Source organism: Benincasa hispida, chromosome 8, assembly GCF_027475165.1.
Source record: "Benincasa hispida cultivar pf3 chromosome 8, pf3_genome.v1.1, whole genome shotgun sequence".
Lineage (NCBI taxonomy): Eukaryota > Viridiplantae > Streptophyta > Magnoliopsida > Cucurbitales > Cucurbitaceae > Benincasa > Benincasa hispida.
Genome location: NC_143485.1, coordinates 6,174,334 through 6,200,969, shown reverse-complemented (window position 1 = coordinate 6,200,969; position 26,636 = coordinate 6,174,334). Strand labels below are relative to the sequence as shown.

The 26,636-nt window shown below is 37.3% G+C and overlaps 1 long non-coding RNA gene across 2 annotated transcripts; it reads right to left on the bottom strand.

Moving 5' to 3' along the window:
* Window positions 1–1,507: 1,507 nt before the first annotated feature.
* LOC120083707 (uncharacterized) lies at window positions 1,508–26,636 on the bottom strand. 2 transcript variants are annotated; one of them, XR_016531582.1, is made up of 4 exons: window positions 25,972–26,636; window positions 25,629–25,897; window positions 24,635–25,077; window positions 1,508–1,982 (listed from the first exon to the last, which is right to left on the bottom strand). It is a non-coding gene; the product is annotated as an uncharacterized LOC120083707 (long non-coding RNA). The 2 variants fall into 2 exon arrangements; XR_016531583.1 differs by lacking the exon at window positions 1,508–1,982 and adding an exon at window positions 24,317–24,490.

The following is a 26,636-nucleotide window of genomic DNA, read 5'->3' as shown; positions in this document are numbered from 1 at the left end:
ATCTAATTTTTTCACTTTTTATATAATATATTGTTTATTAAAATATATGTTCTTATATTATTTAATTAAAATTAAAATTCTAATGAACTTAATTAATCAAAAATGATTAAGTATTAGATTATAATTAGTATGTTACTCATTAAATATATTAATTGATTAATTTTAATTATAAATAATTGAATATTTGTAATTAAGTTATTATCGATTCTTAATCAATTAATATTTTTATCAATATATTGAATGATATTTATTGTTTAATTAATTAATCTGTTAAATTATATAAACTGTCCGTCTTAATTTCATAAACTAAATATAAACATTATTTTTGAAGGTTTTCTTAAATATAAAAAAATATTTAGAAATATTTACACTTTATAACAAAAAGTTCCAAAAGTGCATTTTTGAAATTTTTTGCTATAAAGTGTAAATATTTTTTGGATTTTTCTATTTATAAAAATTTTTCTAATTTTTTTCATAAAATTCTGATAACATTTTTCATGCACAACCAAACATAATTGAAAATTTGTCAAAAATAGATCTTTCAAGTTTTTACTTTTCAAAAATAGCATGCTTTTTAGAAACTCGTTAAACTAGTTATTTTTCACCCACCAAATCTTATATGTTTTCAAAATTTCTAAATTCAGTTATCTTTACCAAATATTATATCAAAATCTTATGTAATTTTTCAAATCTTCAATATCAAATTAAAATTTGAAATGAGTATTTGAATATTTGAAATATATGGACATGGATATTTGGATACAAATATTTTAATTAAAGGAAACAAAAGTCTTCATTTTGAGGGCATTGTTGATGCATACATTTCTGTGCACTTGAGTTGGGTGTTAGATGCTATTTTTCTAATTTTTTTTATTTGCCTATTTTTTCAAAATGAAAACTAAAAACATGTTGCATGATCCAATTCCTCACTTCAAAACGAGTTTGAATAAGGTTAACTGTCTGAATATTATGTGAAAAACAACTTTTTAGCTATTTCTCAAGTTTGCCTATATAGTGTTAGAGCACATTTGGATTGATTTAAAAAAAAAACTCATTTTTATTAAAAAAAAAATAACTAAAATACGCTTGAAAAGTAATTTTGAGTGATTACCACACATTCCAATTTCTTTCAAAATAACTTAATTTTTAAATTAAACACTTGAAAATGTATTACAAACACACCCTTAGTCGCACCTTTTCTGAAGCCTCCAAAAACGTTTTGAAACCAACGGATAACATCAAGAAGACAAATGAAAGAATTTTGAAGTTTTAAGCTTTCAAGATTCAATCACCAAGTTCAACTCGTGTTTCACACACATTTCTCATCCGTTAAAAACCAATTAATGGTTTGTTTGATTGACTTCAAAAAAATATATTATTCGAAAATTAATTTTCGTTTAAACATTTTTTATAAAAACAGTGTAAAATAAAAATACTCATATGTGAAATTTTTTTCTCAAAAGTATTTTGTATATAAATTTGTTTGGTTCATTACGTATTAAAAGTGTTTTTACTAAGGTCAAATTACTATAAATATCACAGAATTGCAAGTAAATATTTATGGCACAACACCATTCCTGTAAAATTAATGACAGGTGAAACTAACCTCATTAGCCTTTAAACTGATCACTCGGCCTCGCTCCATGCAGAATGTTCTTCCCGTAACTCACTCTGTTTCCTAGTTTTAGTTTACAACAAAAGTTACAAGTTGCTGTGTAGGGTAGAAACATCCCTTTTGAGGCTGGCAATGATGTGGGATGTTCCCTCGCGCCGTGCGGGATGGATAAGAGGAGCGACACTTGCTCGGTTGTGATATCAAGCCTCTCTCTGGACTTTGCAGATTCAGTAGTAACAAGATTTGTCACCATGCTCTGCAACACCTGAATCCTTTCAGCATGATCGATCATTTCAGTACTTGGAAGGAGCTTTGCCCAGGGCATGCTTATCCTTCTCCATCGTACGGGAAGATAGCTATCTGGTATCTGGAAAGGAGAAACCAATATCATACTTGCATCCAAACCAAACGTAGGTTTCTCATTATCTGTAGTTGAGTAAATAGCCAACCAAGGATCAGGAGTGTATTTTATGGACATTACTCTGTCTTGTTTACTCGTAATTGGAGATGGGAGTGCAAGCCGACTGACCATTTATAGGTCAGTTCAGTTTTCTGAAGTATAAAACCCAAAAACAATCAACTAGTTTAGTTTGGATGCATTGGAATAAACTCGAGAACAATTCAATATAGAAATATATTGAAAAATGAACTCCCTTTTGAGAGGACTAGACTCTCCCAAATTAGAAAATCCTGCTAAATTCTTCACTCTCTAACCTTCCTCTCACATACTATTTATAACCCAAAAAAAGTAACAAATTTCATGTCTAATTACTAGAATATGCTCGCTACTAATTATTTACTAATTATACTACTAGGAGTCTTACAAATTCACTTGTTTTGGTTATTGTATCCTTGTGCTATCTTCATCCCTTGTTTTCTGTGTGACTGTCACCCTTTGTATTCGTTCTTTTGTCCTTCTAATGGATGTTCAATATACCACCACCTACCCTAGACTGATTCAGACTCCAAGCAGAAGAATTAGGAAACAATTATGAACATGATCTAGCCAGGGTAGGAATGCATTTAACTAATAAGTAACGGGGGGAAAAGTGATGTAAGAAAAAAAAATCAAATCCAAAGTTGATGGGGGAGTGAGAGAAGTCAATGGGGAGGGAGAGGGGGATATTTAGGTTCTATGACAAGGAACAAGTGCCAAAGCACATCTCAAGTGAATAAAAAACACAACGGATCTGCAGTTTAAATTTATAGGTTAAACAAGAAAAAGCCAAGTCCGTTGGTTGCTATGGATGAGAAAGCTAAGTGTTCATTTCTATAATACAGTGTTTGCGATGGTAGCCCAAACATCCATATGGAAACTGGCAATGACACCACCAATCAAAATGAAGAAATGGGAAAATGGCACCTGATTCGCCAAGAGAACTCTCACCAAGAGAAGAGGTTTTTGTGGCAGGAAGTGGGGTTTTTCTTATTAGAGAAAAAAAGAAAAAGAAATAGAGTGCTCCTAATGTAGGTGAGGTTTATGCTTGAAGATCAAGCCCTTTGGGGAAGGGTTGTCACTACTATTTATGATTGGAAGTCTCATGGGAAATTTGTACGGATGACCTATTTTTTGAGTCCAAAATGTCAAATGACCCATTTTTAAAAAATAGTGTCAATTGACTCTCTGTTGACATCATCGTCATACCAAATTACGTAAATTTCCCTCACGAGGTAAGTCTCGCTCTCGTCTGATTAAACACTCTCGCTCTCGTTTGAAATTCCCTGGTTTGATGTGATGACTCGTCAATGTACGAATGATTTGACAATTTTCATGACGAAAGCCTCAAATCAATAATACCTAAACACAATATAAACTCTAAACTCCATTTCAACGGTGATTACTTCTCTAGTTTTCAACGGTGTTTTGTTGAACGGAGATTTTTCGAACGGGGATTTCCAAGACTAGGCTTTTTCAGAACGAAACAGGTTTTTCAGAAAGGTGTTTCATTATTTTGAGTCTGTTTAATTATTTTTGTTGTGTTATTTCTGGAAATGTAGCATTACAAAATTTTGTATTGAGAGAGAGAGCAAGAGTAAGAGAAAGAGCGAGATTAAGAGAGAGTGAGAGTACACTTCAATTGCTTGTACAACTTAATAACAAATGTTCTCTTGGAGAGTTGACAGGAATCATTGTGCAAGTTTCATTGAAGTATGAAGAACTTAAATCTCACATTTACAGAGTTACAAATGTCAGTTCTTCAGAGTTTGATCTTATATTGAGAGTTAAATATAAGCTTGAATATGAAGCCCCTCCACAATACATAAGGAATGATGATGATGTTCGCTTCCTTCTTTTTCGAGAAGACCTTAGTAGATTTCAGTTATCTATAACGCTGAAATCGAATCAGGACGAAAATATTAATGGGGTTTGGAAATGTGAGTTATGATGATACGACTGTGGAAAGACAATACGAAGAATCATATCAGTTTCATCAGGAAGAGGATCATTGTCTACCAACATTGTACCATCAACATTATCACTAAACAACGACCGCTAATCCAACAAGATTGAATTCAGAATTGGGCGGTACTTCAGTTGTTGGTAATGAGAGACCATCTAGATTCAATTATATGGATTGTGGTCATCCAGAGCAAAGTTGTGGTCCTTCAGTGGATGTTAATGAGCAACTAACGAGATTGAATAAAATGAATCGTGATCATAGAGATATGCGTCGTTCTACAGCAGCTTCAGTGGTTCCACCATCTGTGTCTTCAAGTCATAAAACAGAGTTGATTATGTCTGGTACCTCTTCATCTGGGACAGAAAACGTTGAAGTTTGTCAACTATTTTTTAGTAAAAATGACTTGAAAATGAGATTATCTATTTTGTCCATCAACAAAAATTTTGAATTTAGGGTCAGGAAGTCAACCAAATCTTTGTTCACTGTCAAATGTATTGGAGAGACTTGTAAATGGAGCCTTCGTACAGCAAAAATGGAAGGGTCTGATATATTCAAGATCACAAAGTACTGCAGTTCGCACACATGTTCCATTGGAATTCTGAATCACGACCATAGACAAGCAACTGCTACGGTTGTCGGTTAGTTGATTAAAGATAAGTTCACGGGAATATGACGTATTTATAAACCTTGTCATATCGTTGAGGATATGAGGAGAGATTATGGCGTGAACATAAGTTATGATAAAGCGTGGCGTACAAGGGAAGCCGCGTATGATCTCACTAGAGGTAATTCAGAATACTCATACTCCATATTACATGCTTATGGAGAAGCTTTAAAAATAGAGAATCCAGATACAGACTTTGAGATCGAACTTGAAGATGAGGTACATTTCAAGTATATGTTTATGGCATTAGAACCTTGTATTAGAGGTTTCGCAAGCTGTCAGCCTGTAATAATTGTTAATGGGTCACACTTGATACAAAGGCACCATGTTGGTTGTGGTTTTTATGGACGGGAACAATCGATTATACCCACTAGCATATGCAATAGTGGACAATGAAACCGATCGATCATAGAAATGGTTTATGTCAAACTTGAAATGCAATATCGAAGAACCCGATAATCTGGTGTTTGTGTCTGATCGGTTGGTATCTATCAGCGATGTTATTCGTGTATTTTTTCCCACGACATTTCATGGATTGTGCACATAGCACATAGAACAAAATCTTGTTACAAACTTTAAATATAACACAGTTGTTGGGATATTTAGAGATGCAGCAAGAGCATTTCGCATGACAAAGTGTCAAACAAAATGGGACGAACTCCGTAGTGTTTGAGACGGTGTTGTCATGAAATATCTGGAAGACATCGGTCTTCAAAGGTGGGCACGGGTTTACCAAATAGAACGAAGATATGATAACATGACATCCAACAGTGCAGAGTGCTTCAATTCGTTAACTAAAGAGTATCAACTATTACCCATGGTGAAGGCTACCCTTGATATTTATAGAAATCCAAGGTGAACGGCAGCTTCTCTCTCATGATTGTACAGATGGGACGACTTTAATTCATGACTGATGCGCCGAATATTTGTGAACAAAAAGCTGATCGTACTTGTGATCGTTAACGGCTGTCAACTTAATTCGGATTCGACTGTCATCAGCTTTTTGTCCCATCGCGATTAATTATGCCTATCGTGGTTCTACGAACGGAAGTTAGTTATAAACTAAACTAGATGAGAGGTGTTTGTGTCACGGTTTCTGGCATTTTCATCACGTCGCACGGATCTGAGCGGTTCGCTATAATTTTGGCGGTTATGCCCATAATTCCCACACCGACCACATTTCATTTGTCTTCAAAATTCTCCTCTAGATGGTATTCTTCTCACTCTCCGTCCTCCGGCTTGTACCACAAACTTCAGAGGAAGGATAGTCTTTTCTACATATCTAGGAGGTCTCTTCCATTCAGATGTGCCTAAGTGGTTTTATAGGCTCTGCATACGTAGTCATTAGAGAGCCCATTGTATAAAATCGACTGCAAAGACTCTGAATGGGTATATTTCGTTCCTTGGCAGCAACAATTGCATGTGAACACGGGATACCAAGTGAGTCAAATTCCTTACACATGTATTCCTTCCTGTGAAGATTGACAATACCGTCAATCGATTATCTCGCACGTGGACCCGATAACAATCAATAGGCTCAACCCGATATCATTTGCCCTTATCAGCCTCACTTGCCAATCGAGTTTCACAGTACTCAGAGTGCAATGTCGTTCGAGATGCCCAGTAATTCCTCCATTCGTAGAACCACGATTAGAGCATTCCTCTAACATGTTCAATCAAGCATACTATGGGCAATAGTCGATACTCTTTAGTCAACGAATTGAAACACCTTGCACTGTTGGATGTCATGTTATCATATGTTTGTTCTATTTGGTAAACCTGTGCCCACCTTTGAAGACAAATGTCTTCTAAATATTTCATGACAGTACCGTCTCGAAAACTACGGAATTCGTCCGATTTTTTCTGGAACTCTGTCATGCGAAATGTCCTTGCTACATCTCTAAATATACCAATAACCATGTTATCCTTAAAGTTTGTAACAAGATTTTGTTCTATGTACCATGTGCACAATCCATGAAATGTCGTGGAAAAAAATGCACGAATAGCATTGCTGATAGATACCAATCGATCAGACACAAACATAAGATTATCGAATTCTCCGATACTGCATTTCAAGTTTGACATAAACCATTTTCATGATCGATCAGTTTCATTGTCCACTATTGCATATGCTAGTGGGTATAATCGATTGTTCCTGTCCATATAAACCGCAACCAACATGGTGCCTTTGTATTTTCTTTTCAAGTGCGACCCATCAACAATTATCACAGGCCGACAAATTGCGAAACCTCTAATACACGGCCCTAATGCATAAACATATACTTGAAATGCACCTCATCTTTAAGTTCGATCTCAAAAACTGTATTCGGATTCTCTATTTTTAACGCTTCTCCATAATCATGTAGTATGGAGTATGAGTATTCTGATGTACCTCTAATGAGATCATACACAACTTCCCTTGCACGTCACGCTTTATCATAACTTATGTTCACGCCATAATCTCTCCTCATATCCTCAACGATATGACAAGGTTTATAAATACGTCATATTCCCGTGAACTTATCTTTAATCAACTGACCAACAACCGTAGTAGTTGCTTGTCTATGGTCGTGATTCAGAATTCCAATGGAACATGTGTGCGAACTGCAGTACTTTGTGATCTTGAATATATCAAACTTTACCATTTGCACTGCACGAATGCTCCACTTACAAGTCTCCCCAATACATTTGACAGTGAACAAAGATTTGGTTGACTTCCCGACTCTCAATTCAAAATTTTTGTTGATGGACAAAATAGATAATCTCATTTTCAAGTCTTTTTTATTCAAAAATAGTTGACCAACTTCAACGTCCTCTGTCCAAGATGAAGAGGTATCAGGCATAATCAACTCTGCCCTATGACTTGAATACACAAATGGTGAAACCACTGAAACTGCTGTAGAACGATGCACATCTCTATGATCACGATCCATTTCATTCAATCATGTTGGTTGCTCATTAACATCCAATGAAGGACCACAACTTTGCTCTGAATTACCACAATACATATAATCGAATTTAGATGGTCTCTAATTACCAACAACCGAAGTACCGCCCAATTTTGAATTCAATCTTGTTCGATTAGTGCGGTCGTTGTCTAGTGATAATGTTGATTGTACAGCATTGGTAAACAATGGAATATCCTCCTCTTCCTGACAAAACTGATATGATTCCTCGTATTGTTTGTCCACAGTTGTATCATCATAACTCACATTTCCAAACTCCATTCTAATATTTTTGTCCTGATTTGATTTCAGTGTTACAGATAACTGAAGTCTATTAAGGTCTTCTCGAAAAGAAGGAAGCGAACATCATCATCATTCCTTATGTATTGTAGAGGGACTTCATATTCAAGCCGTTGGATTTTATGTCTTAAAACTCGTAGTTTGTAATATCATATTCTTGTTCAATAAAGTTATTATTGAAAATATTTAGTAAAATTAAATTCTATATTCATGAATCTAATAAACTAAGGATCCGAGGTTATTAAGTTTAAGTTTGAACTTTATGTAGTGGCATAAATGTGGATCAAGTTCAAATATATAGCCAAAATGGTTTATAGTATATGAATAAGGTTGGGCGCCTTATTCTGGGGACACTATGGATGCGGCTCATTTTGTAGTTAGTACAAACGATGTGATCCTAAACCGTTCATGTGGAGACATGAAAGTGGGGACATGCTATGTAAAGAGTTTACACTGAACCATGAAATAGTCACTTTTTACGTTCTAAACGTTGTTTTATGTATAAAACTGACTATTTCGTTAATTGATGACCTAGATAACTTAATCTTAATCCTGAGCTAACTATGAACTCCTGTTCACTCGGAATTATCCTTAGATCTGCATAGGTGAGGGCAGCTCATTATCGCTAGCCCCAATAAGCCTCCCATTTCAGGGGTAAGATCAGGTGGATAGCTGGGAACATAGGGTGCAAGACGGAATTCACTTCTACCCGTTATAGGAATAGTAGATAGGTTGTTCCCTTTAGTACTGAATCCAGGTCTTAAACAAGGGGCCCCACCCTCTCCGTGGTTGGAGAGGGATTTGGTTTATAAGTTGGACCTTAAACCAATTGTTCATTAGAGGATCAGTGGAACTTACGACCCAACCGAGATTACAAACAACTTGTGAAGAATTAGCTTACTAATCATGGTTATATCATATGGACAAAAATATATCTATAGTGAGGAGAGTGCAACTACGGGACTATAGTGGAATAACCCGTTAGTTAATGAATGTTGATTAGCTCCGTCTAAAAGAGTTTAGCCAGCTAATATCGGATTGTTGGAGCCCATGATCTATAGGCCCATTAGGTTCCCCTACTAGCTCATATTGAATAAACTTAAAACAGTATGATAGAATGATTCGGATTGTTCGAATTAGATGAAGAGAGAGAAACCGACAAGCATATGTGATATAATGGTCGGTTTTCAGTTTAGAGATACAACTTTAATGATTAAATGTGATTTAAATATCAAGAATATGAATACGTTCATATTCGGAAGCTCGAAAATAATAGAAATGGTCAAAGATGTAAAAAGTCAAATAATTGTCTTTTGACTTTAAAAAGTCAAACTTTAACCGATCTTATATTCAAATGTGATTTGAATTTCGAGAAAATGAATACGGATTCATGCTCGGGAGGTCAAAATTAGTCAACACGGAAAAAAATCATAAAAAGTCAAAATGTTGACTTTTCGGTCAAAATTTGACTTTGACAAAATTACCATTTTGCCCTTTGACTAAAGTTAGTGGGAAAATCCAAACTTTTTATTGGATAATTCCACTAACAAGATAATGGGTTAGGTGTTGGCTTATAGTGGAGACATCAAACCCATTTAGATAGTGGATTTTGAGGTGCTGGGTTTTTATAAATTTGTTTTATGCAATTTTTGCATGGTTTTTCTATAAATTTGGGTCTTCAATTTGAATAGAGAACTTTTGATAATTTTGCCAAAATTAGTTTCTAAATTTGGCTGGAAAAAATCCCCATTTTTTTAGAAATATCAAAACTCAAACCCAACCCAAAAAATCCATCTCCTATTTCCATCTCTCTCGATTTCTTTATCCATCGGGTCCCACAACCCGGTTCTGAGTCCAGAGAATAGTAGATTAGCTCTAGTGGTTATCCGGTTCGTGTTCGGGCAGAGATAGAAGCATTTTTGGAGCTTCAACGGTAATATTTCAAAAAACCTTAATTAATTAATTTAGAGTTGTATGTTATTTTTTGTATAATTAGAGTAAAATTGGTCCTCAATTCCGCTGCGCATGCCTATTTTTCAATCATATGGTATCAGAGCATGTTTTAATTTTACTCAATTGCATGTGGTGTGTATCAATTTATTAGATAAAATTGAGATTGGAAACTAAAATGGCTTTTAGGTTTTGGCAATTAAATTAAGTTTTTTTTGTAGAACGATGTATCAAAAAGAAAAAACCGAACCTTATTAGATATGGTTCGCTCTATGATGAGCTATGCTCAATTGCCTGATTCCTTTTAGGGATATGCACTTGAATCTGTTGTCCATATTTTGAACAACGTTCCCTCTAAAGGTGTTTCAGAAACACCTTATGAGTTATGGAAATGGTGTAAAAGTAGTTTACGTCACTTTAGAATTTGGGGTTGCTAACACATGTGTTGGTACAAAATCCCAAGAAATTGGAACATCGTTCAAAGTTATGTCTATTTGTAGGTTATCCAAGGGAAACAAGGGTTGGTCTGTTTTATCATCCTCGAGAAAACAAGGTATTTGTATCAAATGTCACATTCTTAGAGGAAGACCACATTAGAAATCATCAAATGCAGTAAAATAGTGTTGAAAGAAATTTCAAAAGACGCTACAAATATACCTAGTTCATCTACTAAAGTAGTAGATAAAGCTAGTATTTCTGGTCAGTCACATCCTTCTCAAGAGTTGAGAGTGCCTCGATGTAGTGGGAGAGTTGTTCATCAGCCTGACCGTTATTTGGGTTTAGCTAAAACTCAGATCATCATACCTGATGAAGGCGTAGAGGATCCATTGATCGCAATGAATGATGTGAACCGTGACCAGTGGATAAAAGTTATGGACCTCAAAATGGAGTCAATGTACTTTAATTCAGTCTGAACTTTTGTAGATAAACCAAGTGATGTAAAACCAATTGATTGCAAATGGCTACAAGAGAAAACGAGATCAAGCCAGTAAAATACAGACTTTTAAGGCTCGACTTGTGGCAAAGGGTTATACCCAAAGAGAATGAGTGGACTATGAAGAAACTCTCTCTCCTGTTGCAATGTTAAAGTCGATAAGAATACTCTTATCCATTGCAACTTTTTATGACTATGAATTTGGCAAATGAATGTCAAGACAACCTTTTTTTAATGGCAATCTTGAAGAGAGTATCAATATGATTCAACCAGAGGGGTTTATAGTTCAGGATCAAGAACAAAAGGTTTGTAAGCTTGAGAAATCTATTTATGGATTAAAACAAGCTTCTAGATCCTAGAATATAAGGTTTGATACTGCAATCAAATCTTATGGTTTTGAACAGAATGTTGACGAGCCTTGTGTTTACAAAAAAATCATTAATTTTGTTGTAGTGTTCTTGGTTTTATATGTCGATAATATTCTACTCATTGGAAATGATATATGATATCTTACTGACGTCAAGCAATGGCTAGATACACACAATTCCAAATGAAAGTTTTAGGAAATGCGCAGTATATTCTTAGAATCCAAATTGTTTGGAATCGCAAGAACAAGACACTAGCCATGTCTCAAGCATCTTATATAGACAAAATGTTGTCTAGATATAAAATGCAAAATTCCAAAAAGGATCTATTGCCTTTCAAACATGGAATTCATCTGTCAAATGAACAATGTCCTAAGACACCTCAAGAAGTTGAGGATATGAGAAATATTCTTTATGCTTCTTTGATGGCTGCAACAGAATTGAGGACCAATTTTACTTTAATTGCACAAAAAATAACATACACCCTAAATTAATTAATTAGGGTTTTTTGAAATATTACCTTTGAAACTCCCAAAATACTTCTATCTTCGCCTGAACACGAACCGAGCAACCACTAGAGCTGACCTACTATTCTCTGGACTTAGAACCGGGTTGTGGGACCCGATGGATGAAGAAAGCAAAAGAGAGAAGGAGATGGAAATAGGAGATGGATCTTTTTTTGGGTTGGGTTTGGGTTTTGTTATTTCTCGAAAAATTTGATTTTTTCCAACCCAATTTAGAAACTAATTTTGGAAAAATTGTCAAAAAGTCTTATATCCAAATTGAAAGCCCAAATTTATAGAAAAAACCATGCAAAAATTGCATGAAACAAATTCATAAAACCCAACACCTCAAAATTCACTATCTAAGTGGGCTTGATGTCTCCACTATAAGCCAACACCTAGCCCACTATCTTGTTAGTGGAATTATCCAACAAAAAGTTTGGATTTTCCCACATTTAGTCAAAGGGCAAAATGGTCATTTTGTCAAAGTCAAATTTTGACTGAAAAGTCGACATTTTGACTTTTTATGATTTTTCTGTGTTGACTAATTTTGACCTCCCGAGTATGAATCCATATTCATTTTCTCGAAATTCAAATCACATTTGAATATAAAATCAGTTAAAGTTTGACTTTTCAAAGTCAAAAGTCAATTCTTTGACTTTTTACCTCTTTGACCATTTCCATTATTTTCGAGCTTCCGAATATGAACGTATTCATATTTTTTATATTTAAATCATATTTAATCATTAAAGTTGTATCTCTAAACTGAAAACCGACCACTATATCATATATACTTGTCGGTTTCTCTCTCTTCATTTAATTCGAACAATTCGAATCATTCTATCATACTGTTCTAAGTTTATTCAATATGAGCTAGTAGGGAAACCTAATGGACCTATAGATCATTCCACTATAGTCTCGTAGTTGCACTCCCATCACTATAGATATATGTGTGTCCATATGATATAACCATGATTAGTAAGTTAATCTTTCACAGGTTGTTCGTAATCTCGGCTGAGTCATAAAAATCGTTTTACTCCCAATACTACATCTTATTTCTTAAGTTCCACTGATCCTCTAATGAACAATTGGTTTAAGGTCCAACCTATAAACCAAATCCCTCTCCAACCAAGGAGAGGGTGGGGCCCCTTGTTTAAGACCTGGATTCAGTACTAAAGGGAACAACCTATCTACTATTCCTATAACGGGTAAGAGTGAATTCCGTCTTGCACCCTATGTTCCCAACTATCCACCTGATCTTACCCTAATGAGCTGCCCTCAATTATGCAGATCTAAGGATAATTCCGAGTGAACAGGAGTTCATAGTTAGCTCAGGATTAAGATTAAGTTACATAGGTCATCAATTAACGAAATAGTCAATTTTATACATAAAACAGTATTTAGAACGTAAAAAGTGACTATTTCATGGTTCAGTCTTATGTAAACTCTTTATATAGGATGTCCCCACTTTCATATCTCCACATGAACGGTTTAGGATCACATCGTTTGTACTAACTACAAAATGGGACGCATCCATACTATCCCCAGAATAAGAGCCCAACCTTATTCATATACTATAGACCATTTTGGCAATATATTTGAACTTGATCCACATTTATGCCACCACATAAAGTTGAAACTTAAACTTAATAGTCTCGGATCCTTAGTTTATTGGATTTATGAATATAGAATTTAATTTTACTAAAGATTTTCAATAACAGTTTTATTGAACAAGAATATGATATTACAAACTACGAGTTTTAGGACATAACATCCAACAAACTCCCACTTGGACTAAAACTCCTAGTAGGATCAAATGATGCTGAATTTAACTGTGAGAAATTAATGTTACGTATGAGTACAATAAACACATGAATACAATCAACTTGGCATTCACGCCCAACATAAGCTTATATTTAACTCTCAATATAAGATCAAACTCTGATAAACTGACATTTGTAACCCTGTAAATGTGAGATTTAAGTTCTTCACATTTCAATAAAACAAGCACAATGATTCCTGTTAACTTTCCCCCAATATACGAACTTTCATTCTCATCCCAATCACCTCCATATCAAATAAGTAGACACTTTTCTGTCATCATACAAAACAAGAGAACATTTGTCATTAAATTGTACAAGCAATTGAAGTGTACTCTCGCTCTCTTAATCTCACTCTCTCTTACTCTTGCTCTCACTCTTACTCTTACTCTTACTCTTGCTCTTTCTCACTCTCATTCTATCTCTCGCTCTCTCTCTCCCAATACAAAATTTCGTAATGCTACCTTTCCAGAAATAATACAGCAAAAATAATTAAACAGACTCAAAATAATGAAACACCTTTCTGAAAAACCTATTCCGTTCTGAAAAAATCTCGTCTTGAAAATCCCGTTCGAAAAATCTCCATTCAATAAAACACCGTCAAAAACCAGATAAGTAATCACCGTTGAAATGGAGTTTAGAGTTTAAAGAAATCATCATTGTATTGTGTTGGGTATTATTGATTTGAGGCTTCCGTCATGAAAATTATCAAATCATTCGTACAATGACAAGCAATCACATCAAACCAAAGAATTTCAAGCGAGAGCGAGAGTGTTTAATCAGACGAGAGCGAGACTTACCTCGTGAGGCACTTGTGAGGGCAATTTACGTAATTTGGTATGACAATGATGTCAATAAAGGGTCAATTGACTTTATTTTTAAAAAATTGGTCATTTGACATTGGGTCATCCGTACAAATTTCCCAACTCTCATGAGTGGTTGCCTATTGTGAACAAGTACCTAAAGGGTAATAGATGATGGAAAGAGATTGTGTAAGACCCCTAGTTCTGAGAATAGTAGGATTATTAGTAAATATTATGATAAGTATTAGAATGGACAAACTAGTAATTAGATAGTGAGTTGGTTAAGGCTTTTGGTTATAAATAGAGGGAGTGGGTTGAGAGGAAGGATGAAGAATTTTGTGGAATTTCCTTTGGGAATTTGGGAGAGACTAGCCCTCTCGAAAAGCTAGGGTTTATCTTGTTATCTGTTCTTACGATATTATAGTATATTGTTAATAAATTTCCATATAATTCTACATTTCAGTGTCCTTGAGTTAATGTGTTCTTGAGTACCCTCTTGTTAGGTGGGATCCTAACAAATTGGTATCAGAGCCCGTTCGTTCTGGGAATATCGCTAAGGATTCAGATGCAATGTGTGATAAGCTTTTGAAGGTGTTTGAGATCCTAGAATCAATGCAACAAACAATGAAGGGTTACCTGTAAGGATGTGAAGACAGAGAGAGAAGAAAGAAGACCAGCAGCCATCAAAGAAGAGAAGGAAAACATTGTTCGAAAACTACCTAGACGAGTTCGAAAAGTGGCCTGAAGACAAAGGTCCTACCCGAGGGCACCTCCAGAAAAACGAGGGGGAATGGATCGATCAGGCAAGAAGAAAAGGAAGGAGAAGCCCCAGATAAAAACAGGGATGGAACAAGAATGGCGTGAAAAAAAGGAGAACATCACGACAAACCTGTGTTCAAAGAGGCGAAGGAGAGTGCGGAAGAAGAAACGTGAGAAAAGGAGATCCGACGAGCAAATGACTAGAAAACCAAGGACGTGGCCAAAAAAAAAGGCGACAAATGACGAATCGAGCAAAGATGAAATTTTAAGGAAGAGGTCGTTGGAAATGGCATGAAAGGATTGTGGAGAGCCTGGAGAACAACGACCATGAAGGAGAAATCAAGGGAGAACATTACCGACGGCAAAAACCAACATGGTTAGAGGTGAAATTTCAAGGAAGGAGTGGGTGCGAGTTCTGTGAAGAGTGAGTGAAAGGATCGAGGAAGGGCAACCATCGAGAAAATTCGGAGGAAGGTCAGCTAGGGTTGCTTATGGGGCCAAAGATGAAGACTCAAGTGAAAAAGCATTGGCCACAAGGGAGAAAGAAAACGCCGACGGTTGATTGGCTGAGATGGCAAAGCAATCGACAGACGAAACGACGACGGCTGAAGGACTCACTAACGATTGCGCAAGTCGAAGACTGTGGGAGAACGATGAGATCGGAGGCGCTGAATAGCAAAGACAAGGTCAAGTTATGGTTGTCGGATAAGGAGACATATAACAGGGGAGGCCGATGGCAAGAAGAAAAGGTTAGGATGATGTGCGACAGAGTTGAACGACCATTTGAACTGCCGAACATCAATGGTTATTGGCGTAAGATAGAGAGATTGACAACAGCGTTGCTTGAAACGATAGAAGGAGGCATGCAGTTAGAGATGAAGAAGACGACGACGCGATGGATGAAGGTTGGGATAAATTTCGTGGAGGAAAAAAAAAGACAATGATATGGCAAAAGATGATAAGAAAGTGGGAATTTGAGGCAAAAATAACTAACCCTAATTATGTGGATGTGGGCGGTAATTTTTCGGATGGGCTTGAGTTTATTTCAAATACAATTGAGGCCCATTATTTTGGTCTGATCTCAACTGAGGAAGTAGAATTTAAATTGAGGAATCTGGAGAGGAAAATCGTGTGTGGAGCCATTAAAGGGACACGGTGGCAGCAGGATTTTCGACTTCATAAATGGGCTGGACCTGCTTGGGCTATTTATCTATTTACCATGATCACATGTATTGTGAGAAGAAAGGTCCAAAACTATTGTGGAGTCTTTAGTTGCTTATTGGGCCATATCCAATTGCATTCGTTAAAGCCCAATGGCTTTCCAAAACTGAAGAGAGGAGAAACTTCAATTTTCAACACAAGCACAGATGGCGTGAAGATGGGCTCGTTCACATGTCTAATGAGAAGAAAGATGATTGGGAAATTTTGTGTTCGTGGGCTGTTTTACGGGCTGAAGACAAGGGAATCAATGGAAGCCCATCTTGTTTTTGAGGTTAGAAGGAAATTGTATCTGGAGACAAGGCCACGGAATTTAAAAAAAAAACAAAAACAAAAACAAAAAAAACAAAAAACAAAAGATTGCATGGTTCTGAGCTTGATTATGGATTGGGATGACTAGAAGTCCACGGTTACATTTAAGAAAGATAATGATGTATGGGCCCGTCGTTTGAAGAAACATTTGGGGCAATAAGGGGTTGTTATATTCTATATAGAAAGTGGGGATTACTTAAGAAAAGGCTACTGTGTTGTTTTGGGCAACAAATTGAGAATGGGCCTAGCCCATTAGAGAAGAACAACGCCAGTGGAAATGAAGAAAGAAGAATATGGATTCACGGGTTGAGGACTGGGCCTGGTTGAGCCCAAGGGAAGAAATTGAAACCCAATTTGTGGTCAAGGTTGATGAAAAGGCTGCTGGTTTAGGTTCTTTATTTTCATTATGTTAAATAAATAAATTTTAAAAAAAAAACAAAAAAAAAAAAAAACCAAACAAACAAACTTAAATTTTTGTTGTGTTTTGTAAGCACACCTTGAGGACAAGGTGTCTTCGAAGGGCAGAATAATGTAAGACCCCTAGTTCTAGGAATAGTAGGATTATTAGTAAATATTAGGATAAGTATTAAACGGGGCAAATTAGTAATTAGATAGTGATTTGGTTAGGGTTTTGGTTATAATTAGAGGGAGTGGGTTGAGAGGAGGGATGAAGAATTTTGTGGAATTTCCTTTCAGAATTTGGGAGAGACTAGCCCTCTTGAAAGGCTAGGGTTTATCTTGTTATCCGTTCTTATGATATTATAGTATATTGTTAATCCATATAATTTTACATTTCAGTGTCCTTTAGTTGTTAATGTGTTCTTGAGTACCCTCTTGTTAGGTGGGATCCTAACAGATTGATAAGGACAAAGCGGGCTTTCTCAAGTCAATTTCTTCCAAAGTGGAAAATGGGAGGAAATTTTGTTTTTGGGAGGATAAATGGGCTGACCCTAATCCATTTGCTCATTTACCTACCCTACCCTGATTTGTATGCTATCTCCATTTAAGAGAATCATTGTCACATATTATTGAGTTCCTCATCATCAGACTTGGGACCCCGACCTGGGAAAGGGCTTGTATGATTGGGCGTTGGGCAGTTATCCTTGGTTGATAAGCTTAATTGGATAATCATGAACACTGATCATGCTAAAATGAGATGGAGCCTTGAAGATTCGGGGGGATTAAAATCCAAGTCAGCCTTTATAAAGTTTAACCACCCCTAGAGGAGTTTGTTCACCCATAATTGACTTGATTTAGACGTATTGGATCCCTAAAATGGTGAAGTTGTTCGTTTCATGCTTAACTTACACAAATCTTAATACAATGGAATGGATAATCTGCAATGCAAAGAAAAATCCCTCAGTGGGACTAGTCTCTTTCGGTTTGTGTTTGCAGTTTCAAAGAGGATGAGGACGTAGACCATCTTTTCTTACATTTCCCTATGGCCTAAAAGATTGAATTTTGGAGTTTGAAGTTAGGGTCCAAACTTGCCTTCGTACCAAAATAGATGAGTGGTTGATGAATGAAGCTTGGTGGGTGGAATCTCAAAGAAAAAGCCAAGGTTATTTGGAGTTGTGCGGCTAGATGACTTCTTTGACACATCTGAAGAGAAATAAACCAAACAGGTTTTTTAAGACGAGTTTTTACCTTTTGATTCATTTGTAACAATGTGAAACATGATGAAAAAAGAAAACGAGAAACGAACACAGTTTACGTGGAAAACCTTAGAATAGGGAGAAAACACCACGATTGAGACTTATTTTTATTATTGGTTTGATACATAGAGTACAAGAGAACAGACCAAATAAATAGACAATGGGAAGCCCTAGGGTACATGAAATTACTAAAAAAACCCGAGGGTAAAATGTTATTTTTGACACTCCCCTCAAGTTGGGGCGTAAATATCAATAAGGCCCAACTCTTACACAATAATCAAAGTTTTGTCTGAACAACCCTTTTGTGAGCACATCTGCAACTTGCTGGAATGCATATACTTCAATTGTCTAGTCTTTTCTTGATGAAATGTCTGTCAATCTCAACGTGTTTTGTTCTGTCATGTTGAACTAGATTATTTGCAATACTTATTGTTGCCTTATTGTCACAAAACAGTTTCATTGGAAGCTCGCTACCTTGATGAAGATCTGACAACACTTTCATCAACCAGATTTCTTCACATATCCCTAAACTCATGGCCTGATATTTAGCCTCAGCACTACTTCTTACCATAACTCCCTGTTTTTTTCTTTTCCAAGTCCATAAATTACCCCAGACAAATGTGCAATACCCAGATGTTGACTTTCTATCAACAACAGACCCTGCCCAGTCAGAATCAGTGTAAGCTTCAATGCAACGTTTATCAGACTTCTTGAACATCAAACCCTTACTAGGTGTTCCCTTCAAATATCGTAGAATGCATTCAACTGCTGTCATATGTTCCTCATAAGGAGCCTGCATAAACTAACTAACAATACTAACTGCATAGGATATAGCAGGTCTCGTGTGAGATAAGTAGATCAATTTCCCAACTAACCGCTGATACCTCTCTTTGTTGACAGAGACACTGTTACCTGTATTACTAAGCTTTGAATTATACTCAATCGGGGTGTCAATGGGTTTGCACCCAGTCATTCATGTTTCTTTTAGTAAGTCAATAGTAGGACTTTAATCTCGAATTCTTTGGCCATCTTTGCTTTAAGTCTCATAATTTCATCATCATCATCACCAGAAAGCACAATATCATCGATAAACACAATGAGAATTGCAACCTTTCCTAAAGTTGACTTCTTTGTAAACAGTGTGTGATCTGAGTGTCCTTGGGTATATCCTTGTCCTTTGACAAAGGTGGTAAATCTGCAAAATCAGGCCCTCGGAGACTGTTTCAACCCATATAGAGACTTCCTTAGTCGGCATACCTGGTGTTTGAATTGATCCTCAAATTCGGGGGCAGGACTCATGTAGACTTCCTCTTCAAGTTCCCCTTTGAGAAATACATTCTTTACATCCAGTTGATGCAGAGGCCAATCTTTGTTCACTGTAACTGACAGTAATACCCGGATAGTATTAAGCTTAGCTACGGGAGAGAACATCTCGGGGTAATCCACACCAAAGGTTTAAGTAAAGCCTTTGGCAACCAACCTGGCCTTGTATCGGTCAATCGTTCCATCAAACTTATACTTTATAGTAAAGACCCATATACACCCAACCGTCTTGTGTCCTTTGGGTAGAATCACCTGATCCCACGTTCCGTTTTTCTCAAATGCCCTCATTTTCTCCATGACAGCAGCCTTCCATTCAGGAGTTTCCATCGCATCCTGTATGCTACTCTGTACCATCCCTGTATCTAGACTGGTGGGAAAGGCCCTAAACTCGGGTGACAGGTTACTCTACGTCATGTAACTGTGCATAGGGTACTTCGTACATGATCGAGTGCCTTTCCTCAAGGTTATCAGGAGATCGAGGGATGCATCATGCTCTTCCATACTGTCAAGTTTCCTATTGTGATCGATTGTCTCCTCAACTAGGGTTTCACCTTCAGAGGTCCCCTTCATATCATCACCATCTCTAGTATCATTCTCATTTTCCGGACTTGTTTCCTGATCATTATTCGCAGTTGTCTCTCTATCTGCCATAGTGGTGCTGTCAGCACCTTCTTCACCTTTTTTCTCTCTGCAACCATTAGTCTCAGCACAAGTATCAATATCATTAATTTCAGGAATACATGTACCTGATGCTGGGTTTGACTCATGGACTGGAGCCAGAGATGCGACAGGTGGCGCTATTTCCTTCCTAAGATTCTTCCTATAGTATGGGACTTGGTTGGTAGGAAGGACAGGGTCGATATGTTTAGGAATCGGAGATGACTCTAAGGGAACTATAGACGTGGATCAGTTAGCCTCTTCACTAGAGTTCTCCCTCTGAAGATGTCTAATGGGAAAGAATTGTTGATCCTCAAGAAAGATGATATCCATGGAAACAAAATATTTGCGAGATGACGGGTGCTAACATTTACCCACGCTGATGGAGAGGATACCCAACAAAGATACATTTTTTAGCACGAGGGGTGAATTTCGTGCGGTTTGAACCATGGGAATGAACAAAGGCAACACAGCCAAATACCCAAAGCGCATCTGAGATTAAACGAGTAGTTGGGTATGACTCTTTAAAACAATCCAACGGGTTTTGAAAGTTGAGAACTCGAAAGGGCATTCGGTTGATTAAGTGAGCGGCAGTGAGAATAGCATCCCCCTATAGGTAAGATGGGAGAGATATGGATAGCATTAAGGAACGAACGACTTCCACCAAATGACGATTTTTCCTCTCGGCTACCCCATTTCACTGGGGAGTATAAGCATACGAACTTTGGTGGATAATCCCTTTAGTGAGGAACTTTGGTGAGGAAGTCCCAGAAAGAGGTGTTAAAGAACTCTCGCCCATTGTCACTTCTCAGAATACCAATCTTTGCATTAAATTGGGTTTCCACAGTAGCATAGAATTATTGGAATACAAACGACACATCGAACTTATCAATGAGAAGAAAGATCCAAGTAAGCCGAGTGTGGTCGTCTATAAAGGTGACAAACCAGCGTTTCCCTATGGAGGTAGTGGTTGGTGAAAGACCCCAGACATCACTATGATCTAAGGTGAAGAGTCTGGACGGTTTGTAGGGCTGAGAGTGAAAGGAGACACGACTCTGTTTGGCACGAATACAAACATCGCAGTTTAAAGAAGATATATTAATATTGCGAAAACAAATATTTCATGTATTGAAAATTTAGATGTCCTAAGTGATAATATCATAACAAAAAGTCATTCTCAGAAGTAGAAAAATTTAAAGAAACGAGACTAGTCCTATAATCATTCCTAGAGGAAGTATCATCAGTCAGGAAGTAGAGCCTCCTATCGTGTTGGGTAGTGTCAATCGTCGTCCCCAAGCTCAGATCCTGAAATAAAATAGAGTCGGGTGAAAAAACTACCTGACAACTCAGATCTCTTGTAATTTTACTTATAGACAATAAATTATATGAGATCTTAGGAACATGCAATACATCACGCAGTACCAAACCCTCAAACGGAGACAGATATCCTTTCCCTGCAACAGGGGCAAATGACTCATCTGCGATTCTAATCCGTTCATTACCAGCACTCGAACAGTATGAAAGAAATTGATCAGATGAGCCAGTAAGATGATATGTAGCCCCTGAGTCAACAATCCAAGGTTTTTTATCATTAATACTAATAAAGCCAAAAGATTGAATAACTATGTGATGGCACTGACCCCAACTGTACTTAGATTGGTCTTACTATCTGTTGGGGATTGATGCTGAGAATTCTCATTTGTTGAATCACTCACAAGGGCATGTCCAAGGTTTGGTTTGTCATGTGACTGGCGACGTTTACTGTTCGGAGGTCGTCCATGTAGCTTCCAACACTGGTTTTTTGTATGTCACGGCTTTTTGCAATGTCACAGACAGGGGTGGGTTTCTTATCGCCGTCAGAGCTGGAAGATTTTGTAGCAAAGGTCGCAGCCTCAGTTGAAGTGCTAACTGGGTTGTTCATAGCACTCGATCTGTCATCTTCCAGCCGTATCTCTGAACACACTTCCATGAGAGAGGGTATAAGTCGTTGGCCCAATATTCGACTTCGAACGACATCAAATTTAGAGTTCAACCCAGCTAAGAAGTCATAGACCCGATTAGCTTCTTCAATCTTCAAATATTGTGCCTCATCTTGTGCACAATTCCAAACTATTTCTCGTCAAAGATCCATTTCTCGCCACAACAGGGGTAGTTTATTAAAATAGGATGTTACATCCATGGTCCCTTATTTGCATTCGTGGACCTGCTTGCGTAGTGTACAGTTGAGACGCATTCTGCCTTTTTAAGTAAAGCTTATGCACAGTATCCCAAATATCCTTGGCGGTTGCAGCATACAATAATGGTCTGTCAATTTAGGTTTCCATACTGTTAACAAGAACTGACCATAACAAAGAGTCTTCTCCTTTCCAAATACGTTCTTGTGGATCACTCAGTTGGGGTTTTAGTATCTCCCCATCAAGTACCCAAACTTATGTCTCCTTTCCAGTGTCATTCTGATTGATTGTGACCAGGAAAAATAATTCTGGTCATTCAACTTTTCTCCAATGATGAACCCTGCAAAATTGACCATCAAACCAGACAAATAATTCGTATTGGGTAAAACAGAGAAAGAGGTTATCAGATTCTCAAAGTAGAATTCTGGTTGTGGATTTGTGCCAAGGATTGTTCCGAAGTCTGCTACTTGTTGTTGGAGATAGGCAAACAATGTTGAATCTCGCTAGGACATTAAGTCGTGCCGCTGCTACAAGGTGCGACTGGAATTTTCTGTTCATTAGACCCCGATCCCATCATTGGTTGGAAGAGATCGGTTGAGGGAGCCCAGCCCCGAGCATCAAACGTTGCGGAAGGAGCCAAAGGGAAAGAAGGGCCAGAGTTGGTGCGGCTAAATGAGGAACCTCTGACCGACAAGTTGTTTGGCTCGGCTCAACTAGAGAAAATCTCGACTGAAGGGACTGCACCGGAATCATCTGAAACTGTCCATCGACTAGGGTTTGCGCAGGTGGAAGACGCGATCGAGGGTATCCAGCTGCGACTTCTGGGTACGACGCATCGGCTGGGCTCGACGCGATCTGCTGAGGAGCGACTCCAATCGGCTGGGCTTCGAAGATTGAACGGTTCTGATCACTGATCGACGCTCCGATCTGAGGCAAACGACTCGGCTGGCTTCCTTCGACCGACTGCTGGACATGAACGACAGTTGGAATAAGATGAGGCAACGTGGCTTGGAGGTAACGCTCGACGGCTGCTTGGAGGACGATTGCTGTGATATCAACATTCGCAGCCCCACTGATCCCCACGATGACTGCTGAAGAAGGTTATGGTCGATTCTCGTCGATGACGGCTAGGGTTTCGTCCCCTTGCTCTAATACCATGATGAAAAGAGAAAACAAGAAACGAACACACAGTTTACGTGAAAAATCTTAGAATAGGGAGAAAAAACCACGATTGAGACTTATTTTTTATTATTGGTTTGATACACAAAGTACAAGAGAACAAGCCAACTAAATAGACAGTGGGAAGTCCTAGGGTACATGAAATTACTAAAAAAACCCTAGGGTAAAATGCTATTTTCGACAAAACATACTGCTTCTTTTGGTGGGTTTCAAACAATCCTAAATTCTTTTATAACTACAGTCATTCTATTAATCCTAAACAATTGGAAAACCCTTATTCGTTAGCTTGCTAGGTGGGGGTTTCCCAACCTCACCCTAAGTTGCTCTTTTGTGGTCTCTTCTTCACCTTACTAATATACTCCTTATTTCTTATCAATAATAATAATGATGATGAAACCTTTTTCTTTAATTTGGCTCCCTTTTTTTTGGGTTTGGTTATTTTATGCAGTTGTATCCTTAAACTTTTGTCCCATACAGCTGGTCTTGGACCGTGAAACCTTCCTTGAAGGTAAGTGAGGTGGGTTATTAGCATAATCCAACCAAGGAGTAGGTTCCGAATAGCCCCACTTTTCAATGAATATATATGTATACATATAACAAAAGAGAACTTTGACTATGATTATACAGTTGTTTATGTAATTATGTTTCATTTTATATCGGTAGGTTTGCCTTCATTATTTGTACTTAACGTTTCTCCTATGGATTTTTTATGTTTGAAAGAATCACACTCCAAAATAGTATTTTGAAACTTGGTAATTCTACAATACCCAAGGATAGACTCAATATTTGTTCATAATACATGAAAGCAATCTTCAAATCCTATGATATGAAAATAATAATAGCACTGAAAACCAACATCAACGATGATTGCCTGCATTGCACTGACATTGCTCAATATAGGCTAACTTGGCCCTACATTTTTAATCACAAAGAGGAAATGAAAGAGATGAATTATCAAACAAACAGCTATGAATTCCAAAACTGCACTGGATAAATATTGTCACGGTAGGTCAGATATATCTAACGCAATGGAAACAGTGAGATAAATCAGCATACCTGTTCAATAAACTGAGCAAGTCGAGTCTGTGCACTCAAAAATCGCTGAATAAAAGCATTGATTGCTTTTGATTAGCCAATGGTTGCCATTCCAGCGAAGAAATGGTTTCTCAAGAATGGCAATGCCCAAAGAGAACGCAGACTGTACAAGTTGGCTACGTGCCTATTAGTATGCAGACCAAAGGAATTCACCATGTCCCTCCACCCTATTTCAAAATCCTCAATTAACTCCAGATTATATAATCGACAGAATCCACTTTTCCACTCATTGTAATGTTCTCCAAGAATAGCATTACACCAGGATGGAAACTTCGCCACAATCATCCAAATACAAAGTGCATGCTTAGTAGTTGGCAGTTCCATCGCTATGGCATCTTTGAGACACATTCCGGTCGGTTAATATTGTCTGTGGAGCCTTCCCATTCATGAACCCCATGAATTACCTTTCGTAGCACAGAAGAAACAAATAAATAAAATAATTGAGAGTGGTGAACTATTTAAATAGATGTCATGTCCACCCCCTCAGCCATAATGAATGAAGGAAATTTGATATTAAAAATGGCAATGACATGGATACTAAACTTCATTATTTCATAATAGTAGATGAAACCTGAGAGCTTGCAAGTTGACTAACATAAGATAAGAAGGAAAGCAGATGCATTGACAATTTCAGATTCCTCAAAACTTCTAATTATAATTAATTTAAGAAGATATAATGCAAGAATTAAAGCCTAGTATTAAAATTGATAAAGATGACTTTTGTATACATCATTGAAGTCACGGGTTGTGCATCCATTTTCTTGCCTAACTATTCAAATTCAGATCAAACAATCAAATACTTGCAATCTTCTACCGATTATGTTACCATTGAGAATACTTCGTTTTATTGTCTAGAGTTGAAGACAAGGATAAGTAATATTATAATTACCAGAAAAAGTTACATGCTCAGTGTGATACACTGATTGACAAAGGAATAATATTAAAATTCTGGTACCTCCAAAGCCCATGTAAATGATCTCAAATTCTCCTCCCGAAGAAGTACACAACTTAAGAAGCAAGGCATGCCATGGTTATTAATTCCAACCCATATCCCGAGTAGCATGTCAAATGCAGTCAATCGATGTGTGGTATCGAAGATCACTGCATCACCAAATGTCTCATAAGCTTGAATGGATGAGGCACATGACCAGGCAATGTTCTCTAACCTGTTGTTTGGCGATCACATACTTGAATTTGAAATTCGGATCTTTTTCCTTAATGTTTCTGCACGTTCGCAATAGGTCAATGCTCTCTTCTTCATTATCTAATTTTCTAAATGTTTGAAGTAGATTTCTTACATCCTTCTCAGTGAATGGCAAATATCCTGGCTCCACACCTTTCTCTAGCTCATGAACCTCGTCATTTGCTGCACAGAAATTCCTGATTTGGCATACATAAGAATTCGGCCCTTGTCTATCTCAGAAATTGTTCAATATGCTGGAAGGAAACGGACTTGGTTTGGTTCTATAGTTCATGATTATGGTGGTTTGCAAAACCAATGACACGCCACTCTGGTGGTCCTAGTTCCATTGTTTTGCTTATTCTCATATATGCTTGACATCCACACCGAGGGATTTTCTATTCCTTTAAGGCTTATTTTCAGTTGGTGTCTTATTAGGTGTGTTCCCAGCACGATGGCAAACAAAATAGCGCCTTGTAAGGCCTTTCCCAATCCCATCTTTTCCCTCTGTTCGGTGTCTTCGGATTGGGAAGCCACATCTCTTTGCAAATTCACTATAAAACTCATAAGCAGAGTTATGAGTAGGAAACCTTTGCCCTATATATGGAGTTGCATCATTATTTGAATCCAGGGACAGCCTGGTTTCAGCAGGTAACTCCTCCGTGCTGCCGGTTTCATCTAAAGACAAGGACTGTTGGTCAGAGGGATCATCATATACGACCAACAACGGTCCAGTCTTCAGGCATTATATCTCGTTTAACTTCTCAAGTTCGACTTAAGACC